The sequence below is a fragment of the Mustela nivalis genome (genome assembly GCF_964662115.1).
Source record: "Mustela nivalis genome assembly, chromosome: 18".
Taxonomy (NCBI): Eukaryota; Metazoa; Chordata; class Mammalia; order Carnivora; family Mustelidae; genus Mustela; species Mustela nivalis.
Genome location: NC_139037.1, coordinates 10,011,784 through 10,030,090, shown reverse-complemented (window position 1 = coordinate 10,030,090; position 18,307 = coordinate 10,011,784). Strand labels below are relative to the sequence as shown.

Below are 18,307 nucleotides of genomic sequence, written 5' to 3'. Positions count from 1 at the left end.
ATTTGTTGATTTAACTTTCTTTTTTAATGGACTTTTTACGCTGGCTTTGGTCAGTTTGGCCAGGATCCCTTCTCCAGGTTCTGGAATGAGTCCGGGGGTCCCTGGGGCTCTCCATCCTGTCACGAAAAACCATAAAGGAGGAAAAATAATTTTCCCTCTTCCCTTTATGGTGAGCGCTTGGCCGAGACCCCTTTTTCTCTATGGCACCTCATAAATGGATAAGCTCACCTGTGGCTCCACTGTGGCCACTACAACGCAAAATTATCTCTGACGTGGTTAACCTGCTTGTTTTCAACCTTAAAATTTTAGCCACCTGGGGCCTCTCCCACAGGCTCCACTCCAGCTTAAATCAGATCCAGTTCGCTTTTTAAGTCAGACCCTGCGCAATCCCTATCCGGTTCCGGTACCAGAACCCTCTGGAAGAAGCAGCTCACCAAGTCTGCAGGCTCCTAACCCCACGAAGTCCCGGGGGGCAGGACCCCAGGACCTGAGAGGGTCGCACCCATCACCTCCAGGACCGCGGAGCAGCGCGCCCCAGGGGCCCAGCAGGTACCGTGCCTGGTTGCTCTTGCTCCGTGGGGATGTCAGGGGTCGCCTTTGGTTCCTTCTCCGACACCAGAACTCTTGAGAGACAAACTGAGGCACATTAAGAATTTTGAGTTTATTCACGCAAAATTCGGTTCAAATGGGGCTGCGTGCGAGTCAGCAGACAGGCAGGGGCTCCGAGGAGGGGCTGTGAGCCACGGAAGGTGTCGGCCGGGATCGGGGACTTTTACTAGACCAAGGAGCTGGTCGGTTGTCGCAGCTATTTGGGACTTTAGGGAAGAGCAGGGGCCGGTGCAGCAGACGAGCCGCCGACCCGGTGACGGACTCACCAGTTCCGAATTCCGTTTCTGAGAGAGCCGAAGTGTGGGCGAGTCTCAGTTGTGTGACCTGGGGCTCAGCGTCCCCCTGGCGTTCGGGGCTGTTGTCCTGTTTTTCATAAAGGGTCAGGGCATCCTCCTTGCTAAAAAGAGAGGGTGCGGGGGACCTCCGGGCACTTGACGTGCCATTGTCTCTGCCTGTGGTCCGGACGCAGGTGGGTGCTCGTGTTCCTGCCAACCTGGGGGCGATCCTGCCGGTGGCTCCTTGCTCTCCTCCTGCACCTGCAGGGAGTTCTTGGTGACCGTCAGCACTTAAAATACTGCTTTCATTTACAAACATGCTCAAATCAAGCCGTGTAGCTCTTTTTGCTGAAAGTCAAAGCCTCAGGGAGTCCGGTGTGTGCGCGTGTGTGCCCATGTCCCTACACCCTATACAAGTACATTAATTGTCCACGATTTCATGAAGTTCTCAATAATGTAAATACAACAGGTAGATAATGCAGAAACAACGAGTTTCCTCTCCTAGAAGCAGGAACTCTAGGATGATCCCCAGGATCCAAGTCCATGTGTAATTCATCCTCTTGATTGGGGTGGGGACCTAGAAGTAGGACAGGCTATCATTTTATGATCAGAGCGTGCCTACAGAGCTGACCCAAGAAAGGGCGATTCTCCTCAACAGGCCTGGGCCTGACCTATGGGGGGTTGCAGGGGCGGGGTGGGGGAAGATCCTTAGAAGGGACTGGATGCTTCCTGGCCAAGGAGACTCAAAGCATGGGAAGGCTTGGACCCGTGGGATATTCTCCTTGTTGGCCGTGAAGCTGGGGGGGGCACATGGCAAGGAATGAGGCTGCTTCTGTGGGGCCGGGATGGCTTCCAGCTGACCCCCAGCAAGGACGTTTTTCAGGTTCGTTTGCATGCTCACATTTTCCATCCGGTCAGGAGCACCTCTTACAAAGGGCCGGCAAGTAGATAGCTCAGGTTTTCCAGCCACATACAGTCCGACGGGGTCACATGTTCTCTTTTTCTAGTTTAAAACATAAAAAATGGTTGGACTAAGGACTGAACCAAAACCGGTGTGAACTGGCTGGCCAGCTGCTGGTCTGGAGAGTCAACAAAACAATCAGGGGAGGCCTGACCTGCCGTGTTGGCCAATTTCCGTAGTGTAAATACACCCGCTGTGATTGGTTTCACGCCGCCCACGTGAAGTTTCTTCACTGTCAGGAAACCTCGGCAGTAGCGGGTCATTATATAACATGCACATGCCTGAACCGTGGGAGTAAGTAACCAGCTGTAAGAACATAGACAATAGTAAGATACAGTTACTTGGAAGTGTTGAGTTTTGAGTGACCGTTGCCCTGTTTTTCATATAAATGGTTAGGAGTTTCTGTAATTGAATTTTTGATAAAGGCTGTTGCACCGTGTGCTCGTGGGATTGCTGGGAAGTTGAGAGCTGGCTCTGGGGCTGGTAGCTGCCCCCTCCAGGACAACGCAGCTCATGCCCTTCAGACAGGGGGGTACGTGCTCTGTGCCTTAGGATTCCCTCCCGTCCGCTGACTCGGGCCACCTCCACCCTTCAGACAAGGGGGACGGGGAGAACAATAAGAAAGGAGGGGCCCGAGTCCCTGGCCCTTAGAGCTGCCACCCCAGGTGTCCCCTCTTAGGATCCTAGTGTGAGGCAGAGGGGAAATCAGCTGCTACTTTGCTCAAGCTCCCTCTGTTGGGGGTTTTGGTACAACTCTTGGCTCAGTGTTCTGATGCAGTCTGGGAATTCCCTTGATGGAGTGAGGAAACACGTCCTGAGAGAGGTGCCTTCCTAGCAACACGGGGCTGGAAGTCCCATACTTAGCATTTTCAGCCACACTTTGTCCCTTCAGGTGCACTGTGATCTCGGGGACAACCTGCTGCAAGTCCAGTGGCTCTGTCTTTCATCAGTACGGGCACCAGCTCGGCTCAGACACGCAAAGAGGCACCAGACCGAGCTTGCCTGGCTTGGGCTCGTGTCCAGCTGCGGTTTCAGGGGATGTACACATGTCCTTTGGGGAAGGTCAGCCATGAAGCCCGAGAAGAAGGCCTCCCTTGGCGTCGGGGAGGGGACAGAGGTGGCAGCAGGGCCTTCTTGTGTCTGAAACTGCGTTGAACAGAGACGAGCTCACTGCTGGGCTACCTGCCACAGGGCTCAGAGAAATACAGAGGGAAAGTCGCGTATCCCTCATGTACCCGCTGTGGTGTCCTCCTGCTAATAAGGTCAGGACCACTTTGATGATGATGATGATGGAGCGGGAGCACGTGTGCACCGGGACCCGATTCACTCCTAACTCGGACTGACCTGTAGACGCACCTCGTCATCCTTTTCCAATTGAGATTCTCTAAGTTCTCGTAACACATGCACGTACTAATTAAGTTATTGATATTCAAGTGAGGCAGTTCAACAGCTAAGCACTGAGGCAGCTCATCTAGCTTGGCTTTTCCGTGAACGATGCTCTTTCATTGTCCTGTGGGAATGTATTTCTATGTCAAAGACGATAGTGATTTTTCTTCCCAAAATAACGACTTTCAGGCGTTAACAGGTCTCAGTTCTCCATATGTTGTCTCAGTCCCGGCCGGCCTGACTTCAGTCCTTACTCTGGGGGGAGATGGACTGAACTTTCACGGTTGCTTCTCTGTACCATCACCAGCTGGGGACAAGTGGCTTGGGGGTTGCCGTTATTAAATATTTTGATCTCAGTCTGCCCGCTCTGTCGGGAGGACAGTGGCTGGTTATTTCAGTAGCAGGAACTCCGGGGACTGCCGCTTTCTGGTTCCTGTCCTGCAGAGTTGCTTATTTTCTTCGGGTCTGTGGACCTGCACTCATCAGGATCGTCCCGTGTGAAGCATGGGTCACATGTTTCTTGGTCTCCTTGTGTCTTCGGCTTTGAACCCCCTGTTGACAGAGAGAGTTTCTGCTTTTGCTGTCCCCTCTGCCCTGTGGCCACTGCGCCGTCCCCTGCTGGCAGCATGGTCTGTCCTACCGTCCCTCCAGGGTGTGCATTAGCCTCTGGAAGGACTCCAGTGTCCCCCCGGATGTGGGACCCAGAAGCTGCAGCAGGTGGCTGGGATGTGATAGACCCACCGAGGCTCTGTTTCCTCCGGCCACCCCTGGGTGAGGATGATGGGGCGCCGTGTGGTGCGACAGAGTGAGCGGGATGGCGTCACCCGTCCGTGTCCAACATGCTCCAATGACAAGAGCCACCAGTGTGAGCTCCTAGGAGGGGAATCTTGACCAGTGACCAATGGCAGATGACAAGGGGCTGGAGACCCGCACCGTCTCTGTCCCGGTGCTCTGGTCTGATGTAGGGAGCGGCTGCACGCGGGCCAGCGACATCCTGTGTGGCCGAGTGACCAGCGGTTTCTTTCGGTGACGCAGCAGGCTCCTGAAGAATGCACGGCTTCGTCCTTGCTTCCAGACAGCCCCGCCTCTCTTCCCTTTCCCTCACAGGCTTCTCTGTGTCACCACATCTCCTCTGAAAATATTAGCGTGTGCCTTTTTTTTTTTTTTTTTTTTTTTGCCTTGATTTGTAAAGCAAAGACAACCGCATGATCAGGAAATAATTTCCAAGTTTTCCATGTGAATGTGGCATAAACTGAAAATACGCATTTAATCCTTAAATAATACTTCTATTCATAGCAATTGGCTTTTCTGATAGGTTGGAATCTGCATAGAGAAGTAGAAATGAAAATGCAAGCAAGAATTAAAAGATAATCAAATAAAATGAATCACATGTATTACATAACCCGTCAGAGGACTCAGGTTGCCCCATAGGGGCATTTACTATGTTGGATTATGAGGGCAGAGTGTCTGCTGAGAGACAGGACTCCTGATTGTACAGATCCAAGTTCCCAGAAAGAATCCGCCCCTGAAGCCGGGAGCAGCCGATTTTGTGCTTCTGCTTAGGGGACAGTCACAGAGAGATCTCAGGTGCCAGCCAAGCAGGACCCTGGCTTCTCGCTCCCCCGTGGAGCCAAGGGCAGGCCCCCTAGAAGGGAGAGGCAGGGCTGCTGCTCCCCAGTCTACAGGAGGGAGCCAACCACCAGCATCTGCCTTTGGTGGAGACCCCTGGGCAGAGGGGAGAGAAGCAAAGCTTCAAGTGCAAAGGCCCCCAGAGGACCGGCAGCCGTGGCTGGAGACTGTGGGCCGGGAAGCCGGGGCTGGTGGCCGGGGAGCTGCTGCTCCGGGTGCAGGGGGGAGGCTGCAGCCTGTGGGTCGGAAGTTGGAAGTGAGGGCGAAAATGAGGAAAACGGTCAGTTATAAGTCCTGTCCCGGGTGTTTGGGGACTGTTGAAAGAGCTGCTCTTTGGCTTCCCGGCTTGGTTGTGGGGGAGTCGCGGGCAGGGAGGGTGGGCTTCCTGGAGCTGGTCCCTGCTGCTGGGTCCCCCTCCCGCCCCCGGGGGCTCAGGCTGCGCTCCGCGTGCACGTTCTGTGTCTCCGCCCCAGTCACCGCAGACCGCGGGGGAGGGAACGGTGTGTCGGGGTGCTGTGCGCGTGCACGGCTTCTAAGTGTGAAATCTGGGGCTGTCACCTGGTCTTAACCCTTGTTTCTCTGGAGAGCGATGTCCTAGATACTTGTGAACGTGGGTTTTAGGAAAGGGCCCTCTTGATAGGATATAAAATAAAAGGGAAGCGCTGGGCACGGTGGGAGGGGCCGGGTAAAAGGATGAGCAGGTCGCCAGGACCATCCATCTGATGGGGCCTCACGGCTCCGTGGGTGACGAGAGGAAGGACACACTCAAGCTGAGGAAGGACGCGTGGGACACGCAGAGTCGTGTGGTCCGACAGGCGCTTGCTCTGCCTTCGAGATACCGAAGAACTTCAGACGCGGCACTGTTCTCTGTCTCGGCCTCGGAAAGTTTCTGTTGCCGGTGGCGGTCTGTAGGGTTCCGAAGGTTAAGGGCCCGTGCACCAGTGTCACCCCTCCCGGGTTTGGTGTGACAGAAAGGCAGTGAACGGTATTCGAGTTTGCAGTCCAACAGGTGACCCGCTAAATGTGTACAGACATGACTGTTGCCCTCCATGAGTTTGCAATTCAGTTACGTTGAAAAAGGAAGAGTGTTTGAATTCCAATATTAAGAAGATAAATCGAGGTCAGGACAGACATTTAGAAAGAGACTCTACACTGCAAATAAACCCAGCCATAACCTTAGCTCTCTTGTTTGCCACTGCAGATGGAACTAGAGAGTTAATCTAAGCACCATAAGTGATTCTGCTCTCTCAGATTCCAGATTCATCACAGAGCGATGTACAGGACATACATCAAGAGACACTAGAATCCAGGGCCAGATGGCCTCATGAGGAATGTGGTTTTCATTAGTAAATAGAAATTCTTTTCTGTACGTGATGGTGCACTAGCTTCCTCGGTGCTGTAATAGAACACCCCGGACGGGGTGGCTCAAAGCATCAGAAAGGTGTTCACTCACCATTCTGGAGGCTACAGGTCTGAAATCGAGGTGTTGGTGGGGTTAGGTCTTCTGGGGGCTCTGAGGGAGAAACTGCCTCGTGCTTCCCTCCCTGCTTCTTGTGGTTGTAGCAAATCCTTGATGGGTCTTGGTTTGTGGACTCCTTCCTCCTGTCTCGTCCACCTTCATCTTGCCTTCTTCCTGGTGCTTCTGTGAGTCCTTCTGAGCCTCTTGAGGACTTTCTCAGTGGATTTAGAATCCACCCTAATCCAGTATGATCTTAGTTCAATTCTTTTTTTTTTTTTTAAGATTTTACTTATTTATTTGATAGAGCGATCACAAGGAGGCAGAGAAGCAGGCAGAGAGAGAGAGGGAAGCAGGCTCCCCGCTGAGCAGAGAGCCTGATGCGGGGCTCGATCCCATGACTCTGAGATCATGACCTGAGCTGGAGGTAGAGGCCCAACCCACTGAGCCACCCAAGCGCCCTTATCTTATGTCAATTCTTAACTAATTAACTCTGCAAAGACCCTATGTTTAAATAAAGTCACATTGAGATGTTCTGAAAAGGCATGAATTTGGGGGCACACTGTTGAACCCACTACAGATGGATCCTCTAATTATCTTAGAAAAAGAGTGAACAAGGAAGGCACAGCAAGGTTTATAGTTTGAAATCTGGTACATGGCCTAATTGGAAATAGGACCTTAATCAAACTTGCAGGATGCTATATCTAGATTTATTCATCTGTAAAATATAATATAGATCTATCAAAAATTGTGGTTATGAGCTTTGAGTGAAATACTAGTTACAAAAGTTGGTGGCTTGTTTTTGTTGTTTCTTCTCACTAGCTCAATAGCTCTCACTCAAATTGGTTTCTAACTTTAGAGCATTAGATTTTAAAAAACTTAAGGCTATCTTCAAGTCTGTAGGGATTATGTAAGCACCGGTGGGGATCACTGGAGCAGATGACTTATTTTTGTTAGAAATACAGTAAAGAAATAAGTATCAGGAAGTTTCTCAATTCATTAAAAACCTTGGTGATTTTAAGTCCACATTCAAAGGCTTATTTAGACACAGTGAAGTAGTCTCCTCCTCAGAGATAATAAAACATATGTACATTCTAGATGTCCAATTTCAACAATTCTAAGGCATAATAGTCTATTTTGAGATGATGCGGAGCTTATTATATCCCAAACAAAAATGTCGGGAAGACATCAGAATGGCCAAAATAGAATCAAACACACCTGGGAAAAAGGTTTCTGTAAAGTAAGGCAAACAGAAAACATGTTAATTCCCCAAATGAGAGCTTTTTTCTTTTCTGTGACTTTACTTGTGAGAGAGGGAGAAGCAGACTCCCCACTGAGCAGGAGGAGGTGGGATAGAACCCAGGACCCTGGGATCGTGACCAGAGCAAAGGCAGACGCTTAACCAACTGAGCCACCCAGGTGTCCTGCTTCTTCCTTTTTTTTTTTTTTTAAATGTAAGTTTATATATACACATGTATTATCGCTGTGTAATGGCTGTGTGTGCACAGGCGAAGGGTCGTCACAAACAGATCACAGAAGACAAGGGCAGGAAGCATTTTGTGCTGCGCACATGACGAAGGAGATGGGAAGGCAAAAGGACAAGGAAATCGAGACCACTTGACCTGGTCGACCACTCCTGCTGTGTAGCGCTGTGACTTTGACTGTGCATGGTTGCTGCCAGCCTTTTCCATATGGCTTAAGAAAAATGAGACCATCTCCATTTCTGCAGTGCAGTTGGGATAGATTGGTTAGCTGGCAGTTTCATGCTCTTATTTTATTAAAAGAGACACACGCTTAGTACCCTTTGCATTTCAGTTTCTGGAAATGGCTTTATTTCCGACGGTGGCTCTCTTCTATCCTAGACTCGACGATGGCGTGTGATTGCCCTGCGTGTCCACCCAAGGTGAATGTGATGCGTCCCATCCTGGGGATGGATGGCTGTGGCTTCGTTTCCTAAAATGGGCTTCAGATGGGCAGATCATTTGGGTGAACAACAACACAGGAACTTGTTAAAACTGAATTAAAATGTTTGCTCAGGAAAAGCAAGAATGCAGAGTGAAATTTTATAAAGGATTATGTTGCAGAAGATTGTGATTGATGATGTTAATTCATTTATTCAGGAGTATTTCTGAATGCCCTCCATGTTCTGGGTACCACCCTATGCTTGTATAAGTGGACACGTTAAAAAAAACAAAACAAAACAAAACAAAAAACCCTACTGCTCCAGGAACTCAAAACTTACTCTGTGAGGGAGTCAGTAACCAAGTGAACAAGTAAAAATTTAAATTTCATATTATAATGCAGTGATATTTGAGTGCTGTAATGAGAATAATTATTTGGGCTCCTATTCAAAAAGTATCATTAAAGAAAATCCCTCAAGAGATTCCTATTTAAATCAAGACTCAGTGATGACCAGTCTCTCCTGTGAAAAATGAGCAGTTATCTTTCTAGGGAAAGGAAGTCACGGGAGAACGCGGCGATGGTCAGAGTTTCACAAACTTGAGCAATGGAAAGGGAGCCAGGGTGCTGAGTTGGAGGCAGAACTGAAGTCCGGGAAGATGTAGTTGAGATTATTTAGGGCTTTGTAAATCCCAGTAAGGTGTTGGAAACAGATGCCCCAAATGGGTCAGTCTGTAATGCCTTTCCTTCTTTACTAATTGGTATTACTTCGTTATTAAGTATAATTTACTGAATAAAATACTACTATTCTATATGCATTAATGGACACCTGCTTTAATGATAAACACAAACCATCCCAGACCATCCAGTGGAAAAGAACCAGCGTCGTGACAGGTCGGACGTGCTGAAGGGAATGACAGTGATTCTGAAATGACACAGATGAAGTAGTGGAGGCAGATTGGGATCTCATCTTTAATGTGATTCTGTTGAGCTTCAATGGATTGGAAAATAAATCCTGGATCCGTTGATGTGTTAGCACGTGATGTGACCCGATAAGCTTCTATAAGAAGAAGGTATGTCAAGCAGGATTTAGGAATCAGCGATGTCGTGGAGATGGATGGTTTTCCAGTCTGGATTTCTGTTCTTCAAAAGAAGACGGAAATGAGGAGAAACTTAAAATCTTGTCAAATGCATAACCCGTGTATGTGTCCGTGTCCCCAGTGTACAGAGCATCTGCTTCACTAGAGAGTTCGGGGTAAGGGCGTGTAGGCAGTGTGGTCAGTGTTGTGGATGGAGCTGTCCTCGAAAGTTTATTTCTGTAATTGCGTATTTGTCCTACCTTCAGCCTCAAAATGTATTTTCCCCTTGTCCTTTATGTCTTCGTGTCCCCTAGTCCCTTGCCTGTGTTGAGGCCTCCTGGCAACGTGCTATGTGGTATACCCCCCGTCACTCTTCTCTGTAATGGCTAGAACACCCGCCATGCTGGACATAGAGGAAGGAAGACCCTGTCCTTCCTCACGAAATGCTGAAACTAGATGAGTGGGAGGAAATGCTTCGATGGGTAATTACAGCGCAGGGAAAATTAGAGTTGGTGCAAGAGACATTTAAAATCTCTGAGGGTGGAATTCAGAAGAGAGAGAGTGTGTTGGGTTGGGAGGGGAGGTTGAAGACCTTTATGGAGGCAGCAGAATTTGAACGGATACTTGAAGAGTGGGCATCCCTTTGCAGGCTGGGAAGGAGGTCCCGGTGCGGACTGTGGTGAGCCGGGGAGACGCATGCGAGCTCTGACCTTGGGGAGAATGGAATGATGGCTGCGAACAGGTTGTTTGGACACAAGCTGGTATTACCCAGCTCAAATGTGCCCTCGGTTCGTCCTTTTGGCACCAGAGGGCTACTGGTTATCATCAGAAATGAACCCTCCGTACTAAGATACTGACTTTGTTCTGATAGGGCTCATTTGAGTCTTACTGGGGGAGCCAGGTTCCCAGTGACACACTCTTGAGCAGTTCACTCCCACCTTGCACCAAGGCTGGTGACTGGGACAATCCACTACAGACGAGAGGGTGGTGTGTCCCTTCTGAGATGAAGTTATGCTCCCTGGTTGTGCCTTTGCTCTCTCTCGGATTGCTGAATCCAGGAAAACCAGCCGCCGTGTCACCATAGCTCTAGGGAGGGACAGACACAGTGAGGAACTGAGGCCTCCAGCCAAGTCCCATGAGTGGCCTTAGCAGGAGATTCTGAAAGCCCAGGGCAGCCTTCAGATGACCAAAGTCCTGGCTGCCATCTTGATGCCAACCCCATGGGACACCCTGAGTCAGAACGCCCCAGCGACGCTGCTCCCGGATTCCTGAGCTTCAGAAACTGCTGGTCTGTGTTTTCTGTTTTCAGCCAGTGAGTTTTGAGGTTATTTTGGGAAGCATCAATAAAGAACTAATGTAATTTCCAACATCTAGAATAAGGTCCAATAGATAGAAATGATCCTTAGTAAAGGTTTAAAATAATTAAGTGAACAAATAGAGTGTTCACAACTTTTTATACTATGGACAATTAAAAAAAAATTTAGATCTAAATATGTAAGCCTCTATATAGAAATCAGGTTATATTTGAATATTTTTTTAAATACTAATTTGTGGTCATTGAATGCAGTATTTACTAGTTTACTCCCCAAGTTAGTCCCAGAGATTCAAATAACACTGTTGGCTTCAGGCTAAGATTGAATTTTCAGCAGCTGGCTCCATCTCCTATAAAAAGGCTAGGATTCTATTTTTGTATTTCCCGTGTGATTTTTTTTTTTTTATTTCACTCTCCAAAAGCAGATTAGGGAAAAAAAAAAAAAATCGTTCTTGAAAGTGTTGAGTCCTAAATACAAAGTTCCTAGATCAACATAGTAACATAATCAGGGACCCCATAATTTTTTTAAAAATTCTTTTTCATTGTATTTAAAGCCCCTTGTTATGAGGATACCTAATTTAAGAAATTGACATTTGTATAGGATCACAGTGAAATGGGGACTTGAGGTATAATCCTACATAAGTCTTGATCAGTCCATTACTTTTTAAAAGAGATTATTTTCAAGAATGCTAAATTTCATAGGAAAATAGAGGGGAAGGTACAGAGATTTCCCATAGACTCCCTACCCCACACATGCATGGCTTCCCCCATTGTGGACATCCCCCTAGAAGGGTACATGCATTGTAACTGATGAACCCATATTGACACGTCATAATTACTCGGAGGAGGAGGATGACATTAGCGTTCACTCCTGGTGTTGGCCATTGTGTGGATTTGGACAGAGGTAGAATGACCTATGTCCCTCATCCTGATACCATCCGGAGTGTTTTCTCTGCCCTGAAAATCCTCTGTGCTCCATTTACTCAGCCCCCACCCGCCCCCTTGGCAACAATGGATCTGTGTTTTGTCTCCATAGTTTTGCCTTTTCCAGGACACCGTATCGTTGGAGTCCGGGAGTGTGCAGCCTTTTCAGATGGCCTCCTTTCACTTAGAAATACACATTTAAGATGGCTCTGTGTCTCTTCATGGCTTTAAGATGGCTCTGTGTCTCTTCATGGCTTTAAGATGGCTCTGTGTCTCTTCATGGCTTGATGCCTCGCATCCTTTTAGCGCTGAGGAACCTACCAGACGCCTGCTGAAGGACGTCCTGGTTACTTACAAGATTGGGCAGTTCTGGATCAAGCTGGTCTCGCATCCGTGGGCAGGTTTCGTGTGGACGCACGTTTTCAACCCCTTTGGGGAAAATTCCAAGGAGGATGATCACTGCATCGGATTGGAAGAGAAGGTTTAGTTTCATAAGCGGCTGCCGGACTGTCTTCCCAAGTGGCTGCCCCTCTGTGCCCCCACCCCACCCCACGGCCCCGCCTCTGCAAGGGCTGGCCCCACACCCTTGTCAGCATTTGCTGTTGTCAGGGGTCAGGCTTGTGGCCGTTGCAACCTGTGTGGAGCTGTATCTCGTTTCAATTTGCATTTCCCTGATAACCTACGATAGGGAGCATTTTTCCAAATGTTTATTTTCCATCTGCATATCTTTGGAGAGGGGTCTCTTAGGGTCTTTGGCTCAGTGTTTAAGGGCGATGAGGTTGGAGAGTTCTTTGGGTGTTTTGGCGAACAGTCTTTCGTCCGCGGTGTGTCTGGTCCGTATTTCTTCTAGGCTGTGGCTGGTCGTCTCCTTCTCTGGACATACTCTGTCCTAGAGCAGAAGTTTTTAGTTTTAACAGCGTTGAGCTTCTCCATCATTTCTTTAACCCTTGAATTTTGGGTACAGAGATACTGGCTGGGAATGTGTTTTTATAGGTTCTCCACCTCACTTACCCACCCGAAGTGAGCGCCAGCGGGCCCCAGTCCCCGGTATTTGGGCCTTTGTGCGGTGCCCTCCCCTCCAGTGTTGGCAGGACCCATGCTGCGCTTCAGACCCGTAGCTGCAGGGGACCCAGAGCATGTCCTTGCTGTGGTGACATGAGCTTGTAGAAGACTCAGGCAGAGCAGCCTAGAGCCTGAGCCTCCCCTCCTGACGCTAAGGAAGGAGGCGGCCACGGGTGAGGAGGCCCCGAGGCGAGGACGTACCAGAGGCGTCCGGGCCCAGAGCCAGCCCCCCACCTACACCCGGTGGGGGCAGAGCTCTCAGGCAGCTGCCAGGGTCGCATCCTGACCACAGCCCGAATGATCCTGGAGCAGGTTCTTCCCAGGTAGGCCTCCAGGTGAGCAGAGGACCCGCTCCGCCGGGGCTGGGCTCTGACCCATGCAAATTGTGAGAAAGGAAGTATGTGCTGTTGCAAGCAGCTGGGTTTATGCTGATTTGATACACAGCTAGAGAGAACGCAGATGCTTCGTGATCTAAGTTTGTTACACATAGAGAGCCTGGGTGGTTCTGTCCATCTGCCAGGGTCCCGGGATCTAGTCCAGTGTCGGGTTCCTTGCTCAGTGGGGAGCCCCCTCTCTCTGCCTGCGGCACCCCTGCTCCTGCTTCTCTCTCTTTCTCTGACCGTAAATAAAGTCAGAAAAGCTTGTTACTCATGTTCCTAATCTTATTAAACCCATCGGTGTCTTAGAAAATAACAAATATAGACATTAACTGTTTCAAAATAAATTACTTAAACAATTACAGCGGCAAGTCCAAGCAAATCTTTTTCTTTTTCAGAGCACATTCCCCCCCCCCCCCACACACACACCCTTGGATGTTTTTAATAACACTCTGTGGGGAACGGGTTGATGGATTTTTTTTTTTTTCCCTTCTCTCACACTAAACGACAATCTCTTCTGTAACCTCAGCACCTGGTCAATTGCTTATGTAGGGAACGAGAGGGAAACCGGAAGGCAGGACCATTTGCTGCTGGTCACTCACGCATTTTATTGCCAACTGATGTGATCAGAGCGTGGCGCTGAGTCACCAACGTGGCCCGGCCCCGGCTTCCCTGCGGCAGGAAGGACCCAGCGCGATCCCTGGACCAGTCTCCACGGAGGGCTGCGTGCGGGATGCTGCACTGAACCCCGTCAATTCAGTGATTCCCAGTTTCGAGAACCCTCCCTTCTTTTTCAGTCCCCTCCGTGTCCTGCATGGACTTGCCACGTCATTTCTGAACAAGAAACACCCCGGATGCTAGAACCCATATACTCTGCTTTTGTGAAATGTCCAGCAGAAACGTCCCTTGAATGGAGAGACTTCTCGTGTGGACGAGGTTTCTCTAGTGATATTTTCCCTGCTTTCCTCATACTCTCCTGTCTCTGTTTCCCTGCATGGGGCAGGGAGTCCCAAAGGACTCAGCAGTGTCCTTTGGGCTGTAATAGGTCTCCTTTTGTGTTTCCAGCCCAGGTCCGGCCTGTCCTTTTGCTTCCCATCCCGGCTCTGACAGGTGCTAACTTTGATCGTGCCTTGTTTCCGTCGGTTCCCCTAATAGCCTTCTGTTTTAGATCATACCCTCACCTCCCATCTACAGGAGAGTGAATGGAAGTTTAACAGATTAAATGCTTGAAGCACTTGACATTGCAAAGACAGCTTGGAAAAAAAAATTTTAAATACAAAAAGAGAAAGCAAATGAAAGGTAAATTATTCTTAATAAAGGAAATATATAGGGAAAAAATGATATTTTGAGCAGAAAATACAGGTTGAGCCACAGGCTTTGAGGGCTCCGATCTAGGCTCTAACAAGACTGCAGGTATCTTCATCCGGGCTGATGACGGAGGAATCCCGCTGCTTCCCAAATGCTCCATTGTCACCACAGTGTGGCCGGAGGGCCCAGAGCGGTGGGACCTCACAGCAGGGAGCCACCATTTTACCCTGAGCTGGGCTCCATGCACAGCTTTGTAGATCGGAGCAGTGATCGTGCTCCCTCTTTTGAACAGGCAGAGAGTGGGAGATAGTTCCTGTAGATAGGAAAACTATGGGACTAGTAGTGGGAAAGTGCAAAATCGTAGCTGGGGCAAATTTCAAGATAAATAGAGAAAGGAAGTCCGACCAGGGAGGGGGAATCACTGTGTGTTTTCCTACGTGAAGGTCAACACCCTGACCCTAATCTACCCCCAGCCGGACACCCGCCCCATTTCCACACCAGGGGTGCTCATCTGCTTGAGTTGTTGAGATGACAAAAATAGCTGAGCGAAAAACACAGTTCCCAGCGGAATTTGATAAATTCTCCAAAGTGGCGCTCATCCTTCTGAGCACTATGTGTGTGGGACTCGAGGGCAGCATCCGTGCAGAGATGATATTTACATTTACCGGGGTTCCCCAGCCCCCCTCAGAACTGACCACTAAATGTAGCAAGATCCTGGGATTTGGGGACTAGTCCTGGGGGTGGGGTGGGGGAGGGGAACTACTGGGAAATGGTGGGATTGGTGGTTCCTTCTTGATGGGGGAAGGGGGTGTGGGGAGTCCATTCGGGAGCCCAGACCCGCAAGGTCTGGGCTGTAGGAGTTTATCCTGTGGTCAGGAGCAGCCGTTGAACATTCCTCGAGCAGTCGACTGGTCGTGAGCAGAACCACTCCGAAAACCTGACCGGAGCGGAGATGGAGGTTGGAAGGATGACGTTGGGTCTCGTGGAATGGCTGAGCGGGAGGCGGAGGCCCCTGACTCAGGCCGTAGGAGGAGGAAGAACAAGAGGCAAGTGTTGCGTCTAAGGCACCTGGGATGCCCGCTCACTTCTTATTCCTTCTTCGGGCAGCTCCGAAGAATGCAAACCAAGGGATTCGTTTTGTTATTTTCATTGTTCTCAAAAAGGAACATCCGGTTACTCTCTGGGTGGAAGCCGTGCGGAGGTGCGGTGTTCAGGGGTGACGCCGTGGATGCCGGTGGCTCTCCCGGACCTGCTGGGCGCTCCTGCTGGGGCAGCTGCAGTGCGCAGGGAGGGGTGCTCGCGCTCGGGTCAGGCCGCCGGGCTCCAGCCCACGCCGCCCCACCTGGGGACCCTCCCCAGTCTCCCTGATTCAAGAGCATGGGTGGTTGGAGGTAGGAGTGTAGCACAGCCACTGCGGGGACTGAGGCCCTGACCCCACGGTAAGTGCCCTGCCCTTGACCTGAACACACATTTTTACCAAGGCCTGCACTTGTACACTCGTGCACTCGTGATCGCCGAGCTCCCTAACCAAACCAGGGAGCACGTGGCCTCCCTTAACATGGTCTGCCTCTGGGTACTGTCGTCTTAAATATTGACCTTGCAATTCTCTTTACAGTGGGGTCCGTTAAGCTTCTTTTCGTAGCAGCAGTTTGGTACATATTCGGTACTACTGCCTGTGAACAAACTAAAAGATTCACGTTCTAACTTTCTTCTGAATAAGAGAAAAATTTCCACACAATGGGACTATAAATTTAAGTGGAAGAATACCCTTGGGTATTTACAGTAGAGAGCAGACTGTGTTCTTCGTCTTCCTGAAGGTGTAAAATTATAGTTAATTGCTCTGTTCTCGATTTTAAAGAGCAAGGAGTTCATAAATAATAAGCCTGAGTGGCAGTTTGCAGCGGCTCTAAAACCTCTCAATGTGTTTTTCATTGCCAAAGACGTAATTCTTTTGAGTGTTGATTATTCCCATGAATTTTAAAATATTTTAAAATGCTCTACAGAGACTAAACAGATGAAAATTGTCTCTGAATTCCCTTTGAAGACAGCGGATGTATCATGAGAAGCCTCCAACCTTTGGCTTCCTGTGACACATGCATCCCTCATGGAGTTACAATATTTCTTACAAATAGCGTGTAGGGTTTGGGATAAAACGTAAATAATGAAAATTACTACTTCCTGAGTGCAGAATAACAGAATATATATATATTTTAGAATTAGGTTTATCTGCTGTGTGTGTGTGTGTGTGTATAGAGAGAGAGAGAGTCTTTGTTCTTCATATCTGGCAACTATTTGTCCATTGAAAATATCAGCTATTGAGAGACTGTATTATCTACTCAATCCTAAATCCTTCTGGACTACAAATTTCACCAAACATTTAAAAATACATGTATCTTTAGAAGTTTACTATCCTTAAAGATGCCATGATTATGCCTCAGCTTTGGCCCATTTTCACCAAACTGGGGGCATTTTCTCCTGCGTTGTCTGGGCATCTGCAGTCCCTGCTCCCAGCAGAACCTTTCCAGCATTCCCTACAGTTGTTACTGTCCACGCGGCAGCCTCTGCCTGCCTCTCGGTCTGGACACTAAAACTTACCTCCACGGAAGGAAATAGATTTTTGTTAGTAATCTGGCAGCAAAGCCATACAACTATGGGAACCTTATTTTTTCCCTCAGCCCTGTTTTTGTTTTTAACTTCAGAGACAAGTTTCAAATATCATGATAATAATTTTAAGGAATAATCTTCCTGTTGTAGGCAAGATTGACCACTGATGCTGAAGGGTCCCTTTTTGGGGTCTTGATTCTGTTCCACTGATCTATGTGTCTACTTCTGTGCCGGTACCATGCAGTCTTGGTGATCACGGCTTTGTAATATAGCTTGAAATCAGGCAACGTGATGCTCCCCGTTTTTTTTTTTTTTCTTTTTTTAAGATTTTATTTATTTATTTGACCCAGAGAGAGATCACAAGCAGGCAGAGAGGCAGGCAGAGAGAGAGAAGAGAGAGGAGGAAGCCGGCTCTCCAGTGAGCAGCGAGCCCGGCTGGATCCCAGGACCCTGAGATCATGACCTGAGCCGAAGGCAGAGGCTTTAACCACTCAGCCACCCAGGCGCCCCTTTTTTTCTTTTTCAACATTCCCTTGGCAATTCTGGGTCTTCTCTGGTTCCATGCAAATTTTAGGGTTGTTTGTTCCAGCCCTTTGAAAAATGTATTGGCATTTTGATCACGATGGCATTGAAAGTATAGATGGCCCTGGGTAGCATAGACATTTTAACAATGTTTCTTCTTCTGATCCATGGAAAAAGTTTTTCCATCCTTTTGCATCTTCTTCAATTTCTTTCATAAGTGTTCTGTAGTTTCTAGAATACAGATCCTTTACATCTTTGGTTAATTTTATTCCAAAGTATCTTATGGTTTTCGGTGCATTGTATCCTGCCACATTACTGAATTGTTCTGTGAATTCTAGTAATTTGGGGGTGTCCTCTTTATGTCAGAAAGATCTTCAAGATGAAAATGATTTCTATGTTCTAGATTTAAAGCTTTGTCTTTGGAGTGTTTTTCTTTCTTTCTAAGTATGTTTAGGTGGGGAGAAGTCCTCAAAAAAAAAAAAAATCCTATCTGGCTCTGCATATCAGCTTCCAATCTGGCCAATTTCAAACTGCAGAGCTACTTCAATCCTTTCAAATGTTTTGTCAGGCTTCAGCTGGGACAGAGAGTAAATATGCCTTGGAGTATCAAACAACCCCATGGACCCAAGAGATCTCACTAAAGGTATTCCTACCCAAGATCCAGAGTCACACCCTGAGATAGCCCCTCAAAAGACAGAGAGCTCCCCCCAAGAGCTGCCTAATGGTGGGATTCCAATTACAGTAGAGCGTGAGCGTGATTTCTGCCCAGCCATTTCTGCCCACCCCCCCCCCCCAATGGTTGCCAAGCCATGTTCTTGAGACACAAAATGAGACCTACAAGAAGGCAGTAGCTATCCCTGGGAGAAAAAGCATCTTTAACCAATGAGTCTGGACTTAGGAAGGG

General features: G+C 48.6%; 1 long non-coding RNA gene across 1 annotated transcript in view; it reads left to right on the top strand.

Annotated features, from left to right (window-relative positions):
- Positions 1-422: 422 nt before the first annotated feature.
- The window catches only part of LOC309853334, a 56,329-nt gene continuing 38,444 nt past the window's right edge, over positions 423-18,307 (top strand). Inside the window, exon 1 of the long non-coding RNA XR_014305612.1 lies at positions 423-549. This is a non-coding gene — a long non-coding RNA (uncharacterized lncRNA). The remainder of the gene's footprint in view (positions 550-18,307) is intronic.